We start from the raw sequence: 14,954 nt of genomic DNA on the forward strand, positions 1-14,954 counted from the left end.
TCTCTGGCAGAGAGAGAGCGCCACGCCAAAGAGGAAAGTCTAGCTAACGAGGGAGCCAAGAACAGCTTACTTGGCGGAGGCAGACCATTTTCGAAAGTTCGCCGAGTTGTGTAACAAACTTTACTCGGGATTGGTTGCCCGAAGGGACGGCGGGTGGGGCCGCCGGAAGTGGGAGACGGACCGAGAGACAGGCGAGGGGGAACGACGCGGGAGTGAAAGAGAGAAAGGGAGCGGAAGACGATGCTCTCTCGCACTGGTTGGAAGAGAGAGAGAGAGAGAGAGAGAGAGAGAGAGAGAGAGAGAGAGAGAAGCATAGGAAACTAGAAAGAGACGCGTAGCAAGGAGCGAAGGAGAGGCATTCGCCGAGTAGGTCGACGCCGAGATGGCAGGGAGAGGAGAGCGACGAACGTAGAAGAGATCCTCCGAGAGAAGAGATTCAGTTAGGATTCTATATACCCGATCTACCGTTATACGTCCGACGAGCTACGTGCGTCCCCGTAATCGTAAGCGATCCCGGGATGCCTCTGGGAGAACGAGCGAGCGAGAGACTCGGAGAGGCCATCGGCTGATAACGCGGAAAACGCGACTTAATAATCGTGCTATTTGCCTCTCTTTCTCTCTCTCTCCTCTCTATTATCTTTCTTATACAATCCGGGGTCTTGTTCTAGATGCATAGCGAACGTTAAATAACGGCAAACATCTGGTTGCCGGCATTCTGCCTATCTTCGACACTCTTTCGTGGATTTTGTCAAGTATTAAGTAATAAATAGTAATCGGTAAATATTTAAAAAGGTAAATATTTAAAAATTAATAAATCCCTATACACACCTTAATGTCTGATAAAATCTGAGAAAGGGTGCCGAAAATTAACGAGTACCCGCAAGCAGTGCCGATTGTTGAACATTTCCGCTATGTCCTCTTAGTTTCAAGTTCCGTTCTTCTTACATAAGCACATATAATGTTGTTTTAGTTTCATAATCAGAAAGATATATTTAGTGTTCGATACGTGTCCAGGATAGAGTTCACTCGAATGCTTCAAAGTAATAGCAGTCTCGAATCGCAAGTATATACGCCGTCAGCGATACTTTGTTTCTCCCACGGTGAATCCTCTCTGTCTCTTCGATCTTCTCGATTATATCGATTCATTCGAATTAAAATCGCCCGGAAGTGGCGGACTCGCGCGCGCCCGCGCGGATAAATACACGAGAAGGGCGCGGACGCTTCCTTCCTCTTGACGGATGATCGCGCGGACGGATCGCAGATCACAAGGTGCACGATGCGCTCTGCGGTCCACCATTCCCGCCACCCCCCTGTCTCGTACCCCTTCCTACGGGCCCGACTGTTCCTAATTCCGCCGGTTGCGCGGACGTCAAACAAACAACCGGCAATTAAATGCAAATACGGCTAATGCGTTCTGGGTCGGATGTGCAAGTCACCGCGCTCGTTATGGAGATCCACCCGCCGGCCATGTTGTTTCGGGGCTGCGTGTTACATACCGCGGTCGATATCGATGTACCGCCGCCGCCGTCGCCGCCGCCGCCGCCGCCGCCGCCGACGCCACTGCCGCCGACAGCATCGAGAAAGAGAGATGCCGCGCTTGGATAAGGCGCGTCGAACAAATACCTGCAAACAGAGACCGCGGATCGACTCCGAGGAATTCCTTCCCGACTCTCTTCCTCTCTTCCTCTCTCTCTCTCTCTCTTTCTCTCTCCCTGTATCTTTCTCTTTGTCTCTCTCTTTTTCTCTCTCCCCCCTCCCCCTCTCGTCCCATTCTCACCCTGGTCCCTTTTTACCGCGCAACTTGGCGTCGCAGAAAAGCGGGTTATTAAGCCATCACGAAGGCGGCACGGTGTTGAAAGCGGCTGCTCGTTGGTTTGAGCCAACGGATAAAAGCGCCGGTATACATCGATACCTCGGTTGCGATGTAAGAGCAACCGACGTCCAGGAGGTCGGAGGGCGAGCGCTCTACATACGCGCGAGTCTAACGGTACACCTGACGCAAAATGCCGTCTCCATCAAAAGGCAGGAAGAACGTCGGAAAGGAAAATACGAGAGTGTACTGTAAGATCCTTGATCGATGCCGATAGAATAACTATAATGTCTTGCTTAATGAATAAGTAAAAGAAGGGAGAGGACTTTTTGAAACTTATACCCAGAAAAGGGGAAAAAGTCGTGTCCGAACTCATTCGAAATAAACGGTAACTTTTACAGATACACTGAAAAAAGTGGTCGCACTTGCCGACAAAATCGGTAGTTATCTTCGTTCAGACAAATATCCTGTTTACTGAATAAATTATGCGCGAGCGTAAAAATACGTTACGTCAACGCAATTGCTGTCCAAACCGCAATCATTGGTTCAATTGATAATTACTCGTAGCAATTGAATAATTTGTTCAATCGACGAAATCCTAAGAAATTTTGTGCGTCTAAGCAAATTTAGTCGATTTCGCTTTTCTTCCTTAGCGCAAATCGAAAGAATCCGAAAGAACCCCTTTTGGCACATTCCAATCAAATCTGATCAGGCGTTAGGAAAAATATTACAAATTTTTAAAAGCTACATTGGCTCATCTTTCTCTTGTTCTGGTTCAAAGTGTTATTTTGGTAATCAACTGTTGAAATTTGTTGTCCAAACCAAAAGAAGGAGCGGCCATTAAGTAAATAAGGGCGCGTGAATGAAAGAGAGAAACTTATACAATATTATTAACATAACATTTTCCTTTCTCTGACAGATAAATAATAATAAAAAATACTATCTTCCCCTCCGGCTACGTGGACGACGCCCGGATGTGTTTTGCTTTGGCATAAAGTCACATCGATATGCGATCGCATCCCCGCGTAATACAGTGAAAATCGAGTCTAGTGAACCCTTATGCGCGACGCGCACACATCGGGGACCGTATCGCGACTTCTTATTAGAAGATCAAGGGGATCGGCAGAACGGCGAAATCCGTCGACAGCGGCGGCTGTTGCGGCCGACTCGTCGAATTCTCCGAGGACGTTGATCCGCGCCGCGGCCTATTCAACCTGGAGATATCCTCACCGCGCGATCGACGGCGCCGCGGCGCAAACCGACGCTCGCGCGGCAGACAGGGTCTTCCTTTTCACGCGCGCAACGTGCAGACGCGGATTCGCCCGCATGTATCTACGTCAGTCAGTGACTCTCAAGGGGAACATTTTTCGCAACACACTCGCTGCGAATAAAACTATATTTTTACTATTTTCTATTTTATTTTTTCTTTTATAGACGCATTCGTAAGACTCACAGATTGCGCGTGCTCGTCGCAGATCTGCATTCGGTAATAAGTATAAAGATGACAAGTCGAAAGCCACTGATTCGATTTACACTCGATTCACGCACGAGTATGACACTCATCGCGATGAAAAGTAACGGCAGAGATTTGAGAACCATTGATACACTCCAATTCGCATTACACGGACCGGTGTATTACTGGCGAACTACCGCAAAGCCCGCGCCTCGCGACATAGAATAGACCGACGGATTACGGGTTACGCACAGTCTGCGGGATTTGAAGGGAGGAACGCGTCGCCCGGTAGCAGTAGCGGATCGGGGAACTCGCGGAGGGAGGCTCCGGATGCGACACGACGTGTGGTCGCCGATTATAATACGGAAAAATTCAATTCATTTTTTGTGTCAATGAAAGACTCGGTTGCGTTTTAGCGTGATAACTGTAACCCTTTGCTGTCTCTATGTTAAGTCTACCTTGGCATTACTTAGTTCTAGTCGATTCTATATATCAACTTTTTACTCATTAATAATATGCTCAATGCAAATGTATTACTGTAAGTGTATTGTTAGCATTAGACACATTGACTATCAAGCACGAGTTATCTCGTATAGCTCTGGCGTGCAAGAAGAATTCTCCACGCCAACTAAGTTAACTTTTCCTTACAGAAAACTGTGAGGAAAACTGTGTTTCGCTGAAAAAAAAGTATATTATTATTATATCATATACAACATAAAAATGTTGAAATAAAAGTGTAATTAATAGTCATAAAATAAGACGCTGGTTTTAAAATGGCGTTGGGGACGAAGTTTCCAAATGTCACCTGCCGCAGTCAACGTGTGAGACATCGAAATATTGAAGTAAACGCAAATCGTGCGATATTACCCCAAAGTAAATGAACAAAACAAACTTTCTCGGATCAGTTCAAGGAAAAGGAAGGAAAGTCGGAGACACTCGGATCATACTCATTTCACGACTGCCTCCCGAATAAGATTCTCACGCGGCCCAATGGACAAATTAGTCTCGCGCGTGCAACGAGGCGGTTGGGGGCAGCATCCCCTCGCGAAAAGCCGCTCGGATCCGCGCGGATCGGTCCGGTAAATCGGGGGCGCGTACAAGCGGGCCCCGAGTCAACAGTATCTCGTGCGAGCGGGTCGATTCAATACGGAGGAGATCCACGAATCGCATGGTCCCCGCCACGGCGGAACAATGCGACCACTCGGGCACGAGCATTTAATTGTTTCCGCTCCTGTCCGCCGTCGTTTTCGTTCCTGCGGAGCGTCTCTCTACTAAGCGTCTCCTCCCCGCTCGTTAGCGAGTTCCTCTCTCGGAACCGGAAGACGTCGACGCTGCAGAGCGTCTCTCTATCACTACCTCCTCTATCTCCCTCTCCTTCGCTCACTCCCTCTTTCTCTTACCCTCTTTCTCTCGACGGCTGCCATCCGTCGAGTTACGCGGCAGCGTCATCGGCCCGAAACGATTTAATTTACTTATTTCGTCGCAAGGAGTTCCGCGGTCGGATCGCACTATAAGGGACACGGCAATCCGAAACACGAGTCCGCGATCGACGCGACCGCGACTTCGATTGCGCTTCCACTGAAGATATGCAGAATTATTATAGAAATATGGAAGAAATATGGAAGACAATCCATAATGGATTGTGGAATTACAATTGTGCTGGATTTCACTGTGAATTCTCTCGGGTGGGGTACCCCACACGTTGCGGTTTGAAAGTGAGAAAATTGGGGTAGAAGAACGGTACGTGCTGCATTTATATTTCGTTCTTAGATCTCGCCCGTATTTTTTTTGCAATCGGCTTTTAGGCGAATCACTCCGCTCGCGCAATCTTCGTAAATTTCGAGGTCGCGGCATTACACGTTGCCAGCGGCTCCTGGTGAATTGAGCGTGACGCTGAAGGCAAAACGAGGCTGAATTTCACGCGTCGCCGCGCATCCGCGAAGCGCAGCATGCAAATATATACAAAACGCGCCCGAGAACATATTTTATCGATCGTTGTTCTTCCATTTATGAACACCTATCATGAAGCTATGTGCCGTCTCCTGTACGTCTTAATCATATAATCGCTTTCCGACGTACACGCGCGCGCGGAATGCTGCAAGAGGTCACTAAGTAGCTGTGGGATTTGAGTCATTTACTCCTTGATACGCTGGCACGCGTTAACCTTACACACACGATGTCTCAATAAGACGTAACACTTACTTCGAAACAATTAGTTCCCCTTCTCTCTCTCTTTCTCTCTCTCTCTCTCTGTCTTTTTGATCCTCGATGGTAAATTTTACCGGACCTTTTGTGGGTTGGTTAAAGTTTAAAAAAGTTTACGCAAATGTTTCCGACGAAAAAAGAACATCCTCAAGTCCCTTTAGCTCTTTGCGCTCCCGAAGAATATCGTCTTTGCCGGAAAGAGAGGCGGGAGGGAGAGCGAAACTTAAAAATTCCCTTTGTGCTTTCCAAGAGGAGAGACGCGCTTAATTTTACACTCTTCAGCTTCCTCCGCGAGAAAGAAGAAGGAAGAAGGATGCGTTACGCCGCGCGAGATATTATTTTCGCTCGGTAATTTTCATGGTGCTCGCAGAGTCTCGCGAATATTTTCGCGCATACGATCGCGCACTCGCGTCGTCCATCGATCACTCGAGAAACTTGTATTATTCTTGTAACGACCGTTGCATTTCTCGTACGTGCAGAGTGACTTCCCTAAGAGGTAGACAGACAGAGAGCGCAGAGAGCTCAGGCGAAACGCGTTGCGCACGTACACGTGACGCATACGCAAAGGAAGAGAGGAAGGAAGGAAGAGAAAGGGGCTTGGATTTCACACGTCGCATACCACGCACACGCGGAACGCGGTATGCAAATGTGTACAAAGCGACGGGAGCATTTTGCAGGCCGTTGTTCCTGCGCTTATCCCGCTATCTCTCTCCCTTATCTGCGTTTCCCTTCCTCCTCCTCCTCTACCTCCTCTTCTTCTTCCTCGTGCACCACGTCCCACGGGCTTTCTCCCGGCCGCCACACACGGTCGCGTAAACACACCCCTAGTGTTCTCCAGTAGAGGATACGACGACGTAGGCAGCGTTGTGGCACCCCCGTTTGGACCGCCTTTTCGTCTCGCGTTCCACGACGTACAACGACCAGTCGTCCGTAGGTCGGTCGGTCGGTCATTCATTCGGTCGCTCGCTTGGCCGTCGCCAGGCGTTATTTCGCCTGAGGCGCCGACAAGCGAGGAAAGTCACGTCTACGATGTATGAATAAAATATTATATTCGCTTCACACTACACACAAAACGCACCCACCGTTCGCTCCGCGCGATGCTTGGTCGAATCAGAGTAAAGTTCCCATTATTATCATTTTGCTTTTCTTTAAATTGAACTTATAATATCTGTCAAAGACATATAAAACTGACGTCTTGTATTACAAATTCGAAGCAAGGTCTCCTTTTGGTTTTTAACTAATGTTGACATTGACGCAAACATAAAAACCGATACTTTTCATATTTACATGATTACGATATTTAATCCATATTCCATAAAAGGACGATTTTATGTGTTCACTGAAAGCACGATAATTTTCCTTTTTTAACGATTTTTATTTTAAGTCGCTATGACGTTTACAAGTGGAATTATTGACGTTTGTATCAATCCGCAGTTTCAATCGACTGATACTATCCCTCTATTGAGCTATAGGGTAAGTAGGCTACGATGCAACGCGTGAATGAAAACAATAACCGTGTTTCGCAACGTGTTTGCAAGAAACCATCTTATACTGTGCGTGTAAGGTGGCCGTGGGCAAAAAGGTTGACGAGTGTCAATGTCATTACCATGATGGAGTAACCAGATCTAGAAACCAAGACAGAGGACGCCGAGAGGAGGACAACGACACATTATACATTTCCAAGGTATCAAATCATTTGCTATACAGGAAGTTTCCATTTTTAATTACCCCTTTGTTTAATTTATAGATAATACAGAATATAAGGTACAGAGAAGAATATAGAGAAATACCTTAGTCAACATTTTTTGAAGCCAGCATTCATATATAGTCGTGTACATTCATATCATGTAATTATATTTTCAATCAAAGATCCTACAAACAATTCACGATTATGAATACCGGCCTTAGAATGTAATGTAAAACTCGAAAATGCTGTTTTTTACATCTAATAACGCTTTTTGGATCGCGAGTGCGATCTTGTTTACATCTATCGACGCTTTTTTCATGTCCATCTGATTTTATTACACGAAATCCAACTTTAAATTTCTGTTGATAAACAGCATTATTGAATATACAATGGTTATCTTTGCTTTTGGAATTTTATTATTATTTCCTTGTGGAGCTCCTTGTAGAGTTTCAAATCTCATCGAGATTTTCAACGCAGAAACGATGAAAAGAGATTACGAAATATCGTCAATATCGTTACACGCATGTGATGTTCATCTGATGATTACGGAATATCGAATTTCAAAGTCATTTACCATAATATGCTATTATGTTCACATTTGGACAAATTCGCAACAAATTCAAACAATATGATTCCACAACACGGAACTGATTTCATTCGAAATTCCGACGTCCTCCATAATGATCTCATAATTATTCAATGACTAGCCAGTTACTAGTGTGCCCTAAGATTTCCACGTTGCTCTCGCGCACGCGTACACAGCGCGCTGCAAGGGTCATGAGGATAATATCGTTAGGGCGCGACTAATGGGAGAGCCGCGAGAACGATTGCTCAAACGTAGCGTATTTATCGCATAGCGGCGCGCTTCGCACCCGTGCCTGCGCCCCCGCTGGCGCGCGATGCAACGTGTAATGTATTTTAAAAGCGTGCCTTTCGAGGGCGGCGTCAAAAGCCGATGTAAAATATGATCAAATAAAGCGAGGCGGGAATTAGATTTGGCAGGCTCTTTCTCGGCGCGCGGTGGCGCGGCGCGGCGCGGCGCGGCACTGTTCCGTTCCGTTCTGTTCCGTTATAGGGAATTGCGTTGAAAAACGTTCGTTCACGGCACGGCTAAGCGCCCGACGAAACGTCCGCTGCAAACCTATCGACCGGTGATTTCCTTCGGGGCCTTACTACTCCTTGGTCTTATGCGATGGACATGTCAGCTCGGAGATCTGCCCAGAAACACGAGAATTTGCACAGACCATCTGGGGATATTTTAAATAAAATTAATTGAGTAATGATATAACAAAATTATGATAATGATAATTTTATTGTGTGCTGTGGGAATATGTAATACATATGTGGAAATTATAGTAGTACATAATACAGTCAGCACGCAAAGGACGAGGACAAAAGTTTCAACAACTTCCTCTCTGATTTAACCCTAAATACAAAGATAAAATAAAAATTTGTTATGTTGATTGTGTTGTGATTTTTGCTAATTGCACAAAAGTTTAACTAATGATTGAATTTGCCGAATAAATGTGTAAATTACATTGGGAGAGAAAAATATCTAAAAGATAAAGAACATTTATTCGGATAGTATTATATATATATTTACTTTAATCTCTACATTCTTCTATTTTTATAGAATAAACAATGACTTTCAAAAGCTAAAGAGTTTCAAAAAGCGTATATTTTCTTATTTGAAAAATATTTTACGTGTTACTATAAGTAAATATGTTATTAGTATCCATCGAATAAATATTTTGTTTACTTTTAAATATTTTTCCTCTCTATGTACACAAATTTTATAATAATCTTATAATAAATCAGTTTTCTGTTGTTTTAATCGAATAGACTTGGCCCGTCCCATTCGATCGAAGGATCTCGATATGACTTTGTTAAGCTAATCAAAGCATGCTGATCGATGCCGCCGCAACATGACATTTCGTGAAATAGTGACGGTTTCGTCTGGTGTTCAGAGTTGAAAGGTAAACGGTGGTCTCGAAAGAGTTAAATCGGCGATTGATAGAAATGGATGGAAGAGCTCGCGTCTGCCACCGTTAATCCCGTCCCATCCACCCTCGCGCGACTGCCTTATTATTCGTAAAAAAGATTTTTTAATTACCTAGACTGCAATATTGAGTCGCGAGGAGATATGTGATGATGAGCGGTTTCATCGGCTACGCCACGGTAATACATCGCTATTTACGTAGGACAGACGGACCCGCCGTTTATTTTATCCCTTTGCCGCGCCACAAGGGGAACTTGTCCTCTCTCTTCGATCATTCGTACTCGTGAATTCATCGCTCGGCACATTCATTAGATTCTTATAATCTTCTAAATATATTATAAGTAAAATTCGGGAATACGCACCATTTATAATTAAGAAATTAAATTACAAAAAAGGTGAGGAATGTGCACGGTTCGCGATTGAGAGGATTTCGGAGACGAAGAGGAAAAAATGTCGCTTGAGGAGTTCCGATGACGAACGAGCGGTATCGCGACAACTTTTCAAATTGCACGTTTAAACGAAAGCGCGTTCGACTCGGCGGCCTCTCGATCAGCGCCGATCACTATGCCGCAAAAGGGTTTTAACGCCGACCCAGCTACTTCAGAGGCGATCGGCCGTTGTTGGGAAGATTTTTCATCACCGCGCTTGCAGTCACCGAGCAACACCCCGTGGAAAAGGGCTAAAAATTGCCGCCTCTGGTGCGTTAAGCGCGTTCCGCGCTAGTTTCACGAGGCGAGAGAAAGAAAGGACGGGAGAGCGAGAGAAAGGGAGAAAGAGAGACGGGAGGGAAGAGGGAAATAGAGACAGAGAGAGCCGGTGCAAGCTAGCCGAGACCCACGGACGAAGACAGAGGACAAACGTGCGCCGGTGTGCGTTGCACACGCACGCGTGTGTGGGTGCATGTGCGCGTACGTGTGCCGGGTATGCCTGCATGGCAGGCAGGTTAATACAGCGGCGCGTAGAGTGGAGGGTGGCTGCTGATGTAATTTTTGCCCGTTTGATGTCTTTAATGGAATCAGGCGCGTATCTAGCAGGCGCCACTCAATTTGCAGGGTGCGACTAATGGCTGCCGAGAGGTAGTCACGAGCGGACCCGACCCGACGAATACCCGAGCTGGCGTGGCGTACCCGCGTTCGCAACGTAGCTCGCGTTCTCGCATTGCGCGGTTCTTGGACTCCGCTGTCGACTCGCGTGGTATCCCGTGTCCGTCGGCAGAGCTTGACCTGAGAAAGAGAGAACGTCCGCCCCGAAGTAATCCCGACGACGATAATGACAACAACGATGAGGAGGAGCAAGATCCACACGAGGTTGCTGTTAAATTAGATAGAAATGGCGAGAATCGATGTAGACGCGCGGTACTATCGAGGAAGTTATAGAGGATAATGACGAGTCGAGGAGGAGAGATATTCTCTCTTTCTGCGGATTTCCTCGGAAGAGAGCCGATTGCGAGGGTACAAATCCCGTCCCGGCGCCATGAGCGAAGAATGAAATTCGGGAAGTGTGAGTAACCAAAATTTTCCACAGAGAACGCCGTATGTTCGTTGACGTAACACCAACTGAGACGTTCGATCGAAACGTTGCAAATTCCCCAAGCGAACTTTATTTCGACGCGACGTTTCCCGAAAGAAAAATTCAGGCTTGGCAGCCGACAGTCGATACTCCTCACGTAACTACGTCCACTTAGAGAACGACGTTCCGATTGCGAATAGCCAACGGCCCACTTTACTCCGGCGGGAGGAAGAGGAAAGAAAGGAAAAAAAAATTAAGAAAGAAACGAAGAGAGAAAAAGAAAGAGAGAGAGAGCGTCGCGGAATCGAAGTAGCTCGCCGAGCGTCGCGGGCCAGATAGGCGCCCTGTAGGTGTGCCCCATAAAATATATTATGTTCCTCTCATTATCACGCTATTCTTCGCGAGCGGCCGCGCGGAATGATAGGACCGCGACGAGTGAATGTATTTAGCCGAACGCCCCGGAGTCCGACCTAAATGTTTGACATTACCGAGCCGGGCGACACGAAGGGGGTGGCTAGGGCGGCGAGGGGGGTAGATACCCCTCTTGTCCACCCCTGCGCCTACTACCCTCTCCCTCCCCCTTGTCGCTTGTACGGCTGCCGCAGTGCGAGTCCCGTGCCAACGTTTCTACTCCCCGAAATGCGTTTTCACGCCAATTTGTCTCTCCGGAAGCTTTCACGAGTCTTTACGCCACTGTCCCCTGCCGACATAGGAACGCGTTTCTGGGTGTAACCACGCACCAGCGCGTACATCGAGGGGGTGAACGCCGCCGGTCGCCCCCGGTGCAAACGCGCAACGCAATCGACGACGTCCGTCTAGAAAGAACAGAATTATCGTCTTTTTGGGGATAATACGAGGTGCGAAGGTCGCGGATAAGAAAAGAGACTAAAAGCGCAAAATTCTACGTGCACTAAGCTTCAACAAAGTTTAACATCCAGAACAGAATTCATTGGTCTTACTAGTTATTTCCATTGTCTGGATATATATGCAGTCAGTGAAAGAAAGATTGCAACATTATTTTGTTTCAAATGAATGTTTATAATCCGAATCGAAATTAAAAATCTGTTGTGTCTCGAAAGTGCTAATGTTATCTTTTAATATCTCTAGCGCTACTCTTCACATATTAACGTAACTCTGCTAGACAAATAGAAATATTTTTTTTGTTTCATCTGTTTTTATCACGTTGGTTTCTTCAAACGCGTTTATTTCTCGACATTTTTCTTAGGCGTTTATAATATTTTGGTTAAAATGTAATGTAACGTTCGAAACAAAGTGTACGACGTGCAAGAGTACTAGAACAATCGGCAAAAAATGTAAACTCGTCTCCTCCCATCGCTAACAGTCGTCGCTTATCAATGAGCGCCGAATGATAATCAAAACATTCGAGACCTTCAAGGCGAGCAAATGTAGCTTTGTATCTCGCGGACTTTCCCGAATGCCTTCATTCAGTCCCGAGTTATTGAGCGATACGCATATCACGGACTACGTGTGTTGTCTATTGTTCCTTTCGAGTTTGGACTATTTTCGTCGAGTTCGTTCGAGTTTGGACGAGTTTCGTCACTATTTTCTTACCGACATTCTTACCGATATTCTTAAGATACTTAATTAATCCATCGTCGGTATCGCGTTATTTAATACATTTTCGATTGAGTCGTGTCTACACGAGTGTCAGTGTCACAACGGAGAAACTAAGATGGTGGGTCAAAAAGCCAGGACGGAAGACGCAGGACGCCGGACCGCGGGCAGCCATACGTCATATAATTTCAAGGTGAGTTAAATCATTTATTACACAGAAAGTTTCCATTTTGAACGACATGTTTGCTTAACTTACCGAGAATATAGAAATGCCCGAGTCGAAATTTAGGCCGACATTTATAGTCCATCATCACATTTGACAAGTAATGACAGTTTCATGAATCCTCGATTATTCGTCAATCTATAGCTGTACTTATTACATTACATTACATTTTTCATAAAAGAAAAATATTGATCCAGACAGCCGAATAACGGCCTATAAATACGAATCTGTATAATAATTATCTCAATTAAAGATCCGGAATAATTCACAATTATGAATACCGGCCTTCGAATATAATGTAAAACTCACAAGTGTTGAGCATTTTCGCATCTAATAATGCTTCTTTAGTCGCGCATTCGATCTTGTTGACATCAGTTAACACTATTTTGCTTCTGTTTACCTTTTATTATTGTATCAAATCTAAAGTAAAATTTGTATTTTATTTACTTAAGAGTAAAATTACTCTTCATAAACAGCATTATTGGACACGTGACTGTTATTTTTAGCTTTCCAGCTTCATATCAGCTCTTTTGAGAAGAAAGAAAAGAAAAGAAAGAAAAGAAAAGAAAGAAAAGAAAGAAAAGAAAGAAAAGAAAAGAAAAATTAAGAAAAGATAAGATTAACGTTTTCTTACCCATTCACTCACACTCTTTAATCCTTGTTTAAATAATTTAACATCTGCTCATCTGTATAAATTTCGTTCGAATGTAGTCATACTTCGCCAATTGATAATCGCGTGTCTATATTTGCTAATTAATATAGTAACGTATGATGACGTCACGTCTTACTCATTGTTAATTATAGTATATCCGTAACGACATGAGGTATCGAGCAATTATTAATGATAGTGATTGTGGTAGTTTGTTCTCAGCCCGTTGAAAGATATCTTTTAAAGGCTCCGGGAGTCTCATGTACATGACTGAACACGCGTTGCGCTCTCTCTTGCTATAATTTCCCTAACTTCTTCCACCACTTCTCTTACTCTTTCGTTGGAAACCTCTTACTTGGACACTTGACGCGTGTTTAGTCTTGTACATAGTGAACATAGGATAATATCTTCTAACCGAGGTTAAATGAGAGGAAGAAGGAATAGAAACATAGGCGACAAGAGCAGACTAAACTTAACTAGTCTTTCACTAAGGATGAAATTTTATCAAAATATATTTAAATAATATCGCGCCAATATTAAATAATCTAAAACTATAATTAAAATAATGAGAAATAAACCAACAATTCGAATAATAAATAATTCTTGAACGGGTGCTTTTTCGAGTTTCTTCAATACGAGGAAAATGGCAGTAAACAACTATCTACAACGTCAAAGTAAGTCAATAACTTGTACATTTGGAAATTTTTTACTGATTTATCTTCAAGTTTGACGAAATTTGCAGTGTCAATGTAGAATCAAATTTCAACTTGGACAAACGCTCTCAGCAAATCCTTTAAGTCTTTATATAAAGAAAACGGCAACAAATTACGGTTTATATTTATATCAAAAAACCATAACTAACTATTGTTATATCAATAATAATTGCTATATTTCGATATTCTTTATTGATCTCTACTCTAATTTGATACATATATTTACAGATTTAACGTAGACTTTAAATTGTGACTTTCTATCTTTCTTAAAATCAAACAATACAATAAAAAAAGAGCACTATTTTACACTACATAAGAGTACTATTTTATCTCGATGAATCTCAAAACACATCTGTGTATGCTTATCCTCTAACTCTTAACGACAATTATCTTTAAATGTCATTGCGCAGCTATTATGTATTATATTTGTGTGGCGACGCGTAAAGCGTGCGTTAGAAAATTACAGAGTAAGGATACTGGTATTTAAAGAAAGTAAAATGTATCTTATGAGATATCTCCTATTATAGGAAAACAAATTCTGTAAATTATTCTGCAAAAGCTCATTGAGGTTATAAAAGTGTTATAGCTTTTCTTCCACTGTTTATATACACATATCCTGAGTTTTGACTTAGCAAATGTTGAGGCTACTTCAAAGCTCAAAGTACGAAGTATCTCCTATTTGGCGCACGACTTTTCGACGCGTAGACGATCCCGAGATAACACGCTCGTTCAACCCCACCGACGATCTTTCCTTCTCCCCCGCGTATTTATCGGGTGGACCGCGATTGATCAGTCATTCGCTCCCGGGAGTCCGCAAGCGCGCGCGCGTCGATGGCTCGCGGAATTAATTTAGCAAAGCCACGTTCCGGTTGCTCGAGTATTACGGGGGGACAGACGGGGAAGCTGCGGTTCTCAAAGGACCCAAGATCGCAAGATAGCCGCGGTTCCGCGACAGCGGCGGGCGCGTGTGTATAATAACGAGAGGAAACCCGGCCGAGCTTTATTTCCCTCGGGGGCCCCGGCGGGAGCTTAACTGGTCGTCGCTCATTCGACGAGCGAGAGCAAAGACGCGGAAGATCATATCGAAGTAGATAATTGGTTGACGATCCTCTTCGTCTCTCTCTTTCTTTC

The sequence above is a fragment of the Odontomachus brunneus genome, unplaced genomic scaffold (genome assembly GCF_010583005.1).
Source record: "Odontomachus brunneus isolate Ranch 3 - 2012 unplaced genomic scaffold, Obru_v1 Obru_scaffold_114, whole genome shotgun sequence".
Lineage (NCBI taxonomy): Eukaryota > Metazoa > Arthropoda > Insecta > Hymenoptera > Formicidae > Odontomachus > Odontomachus brunneus.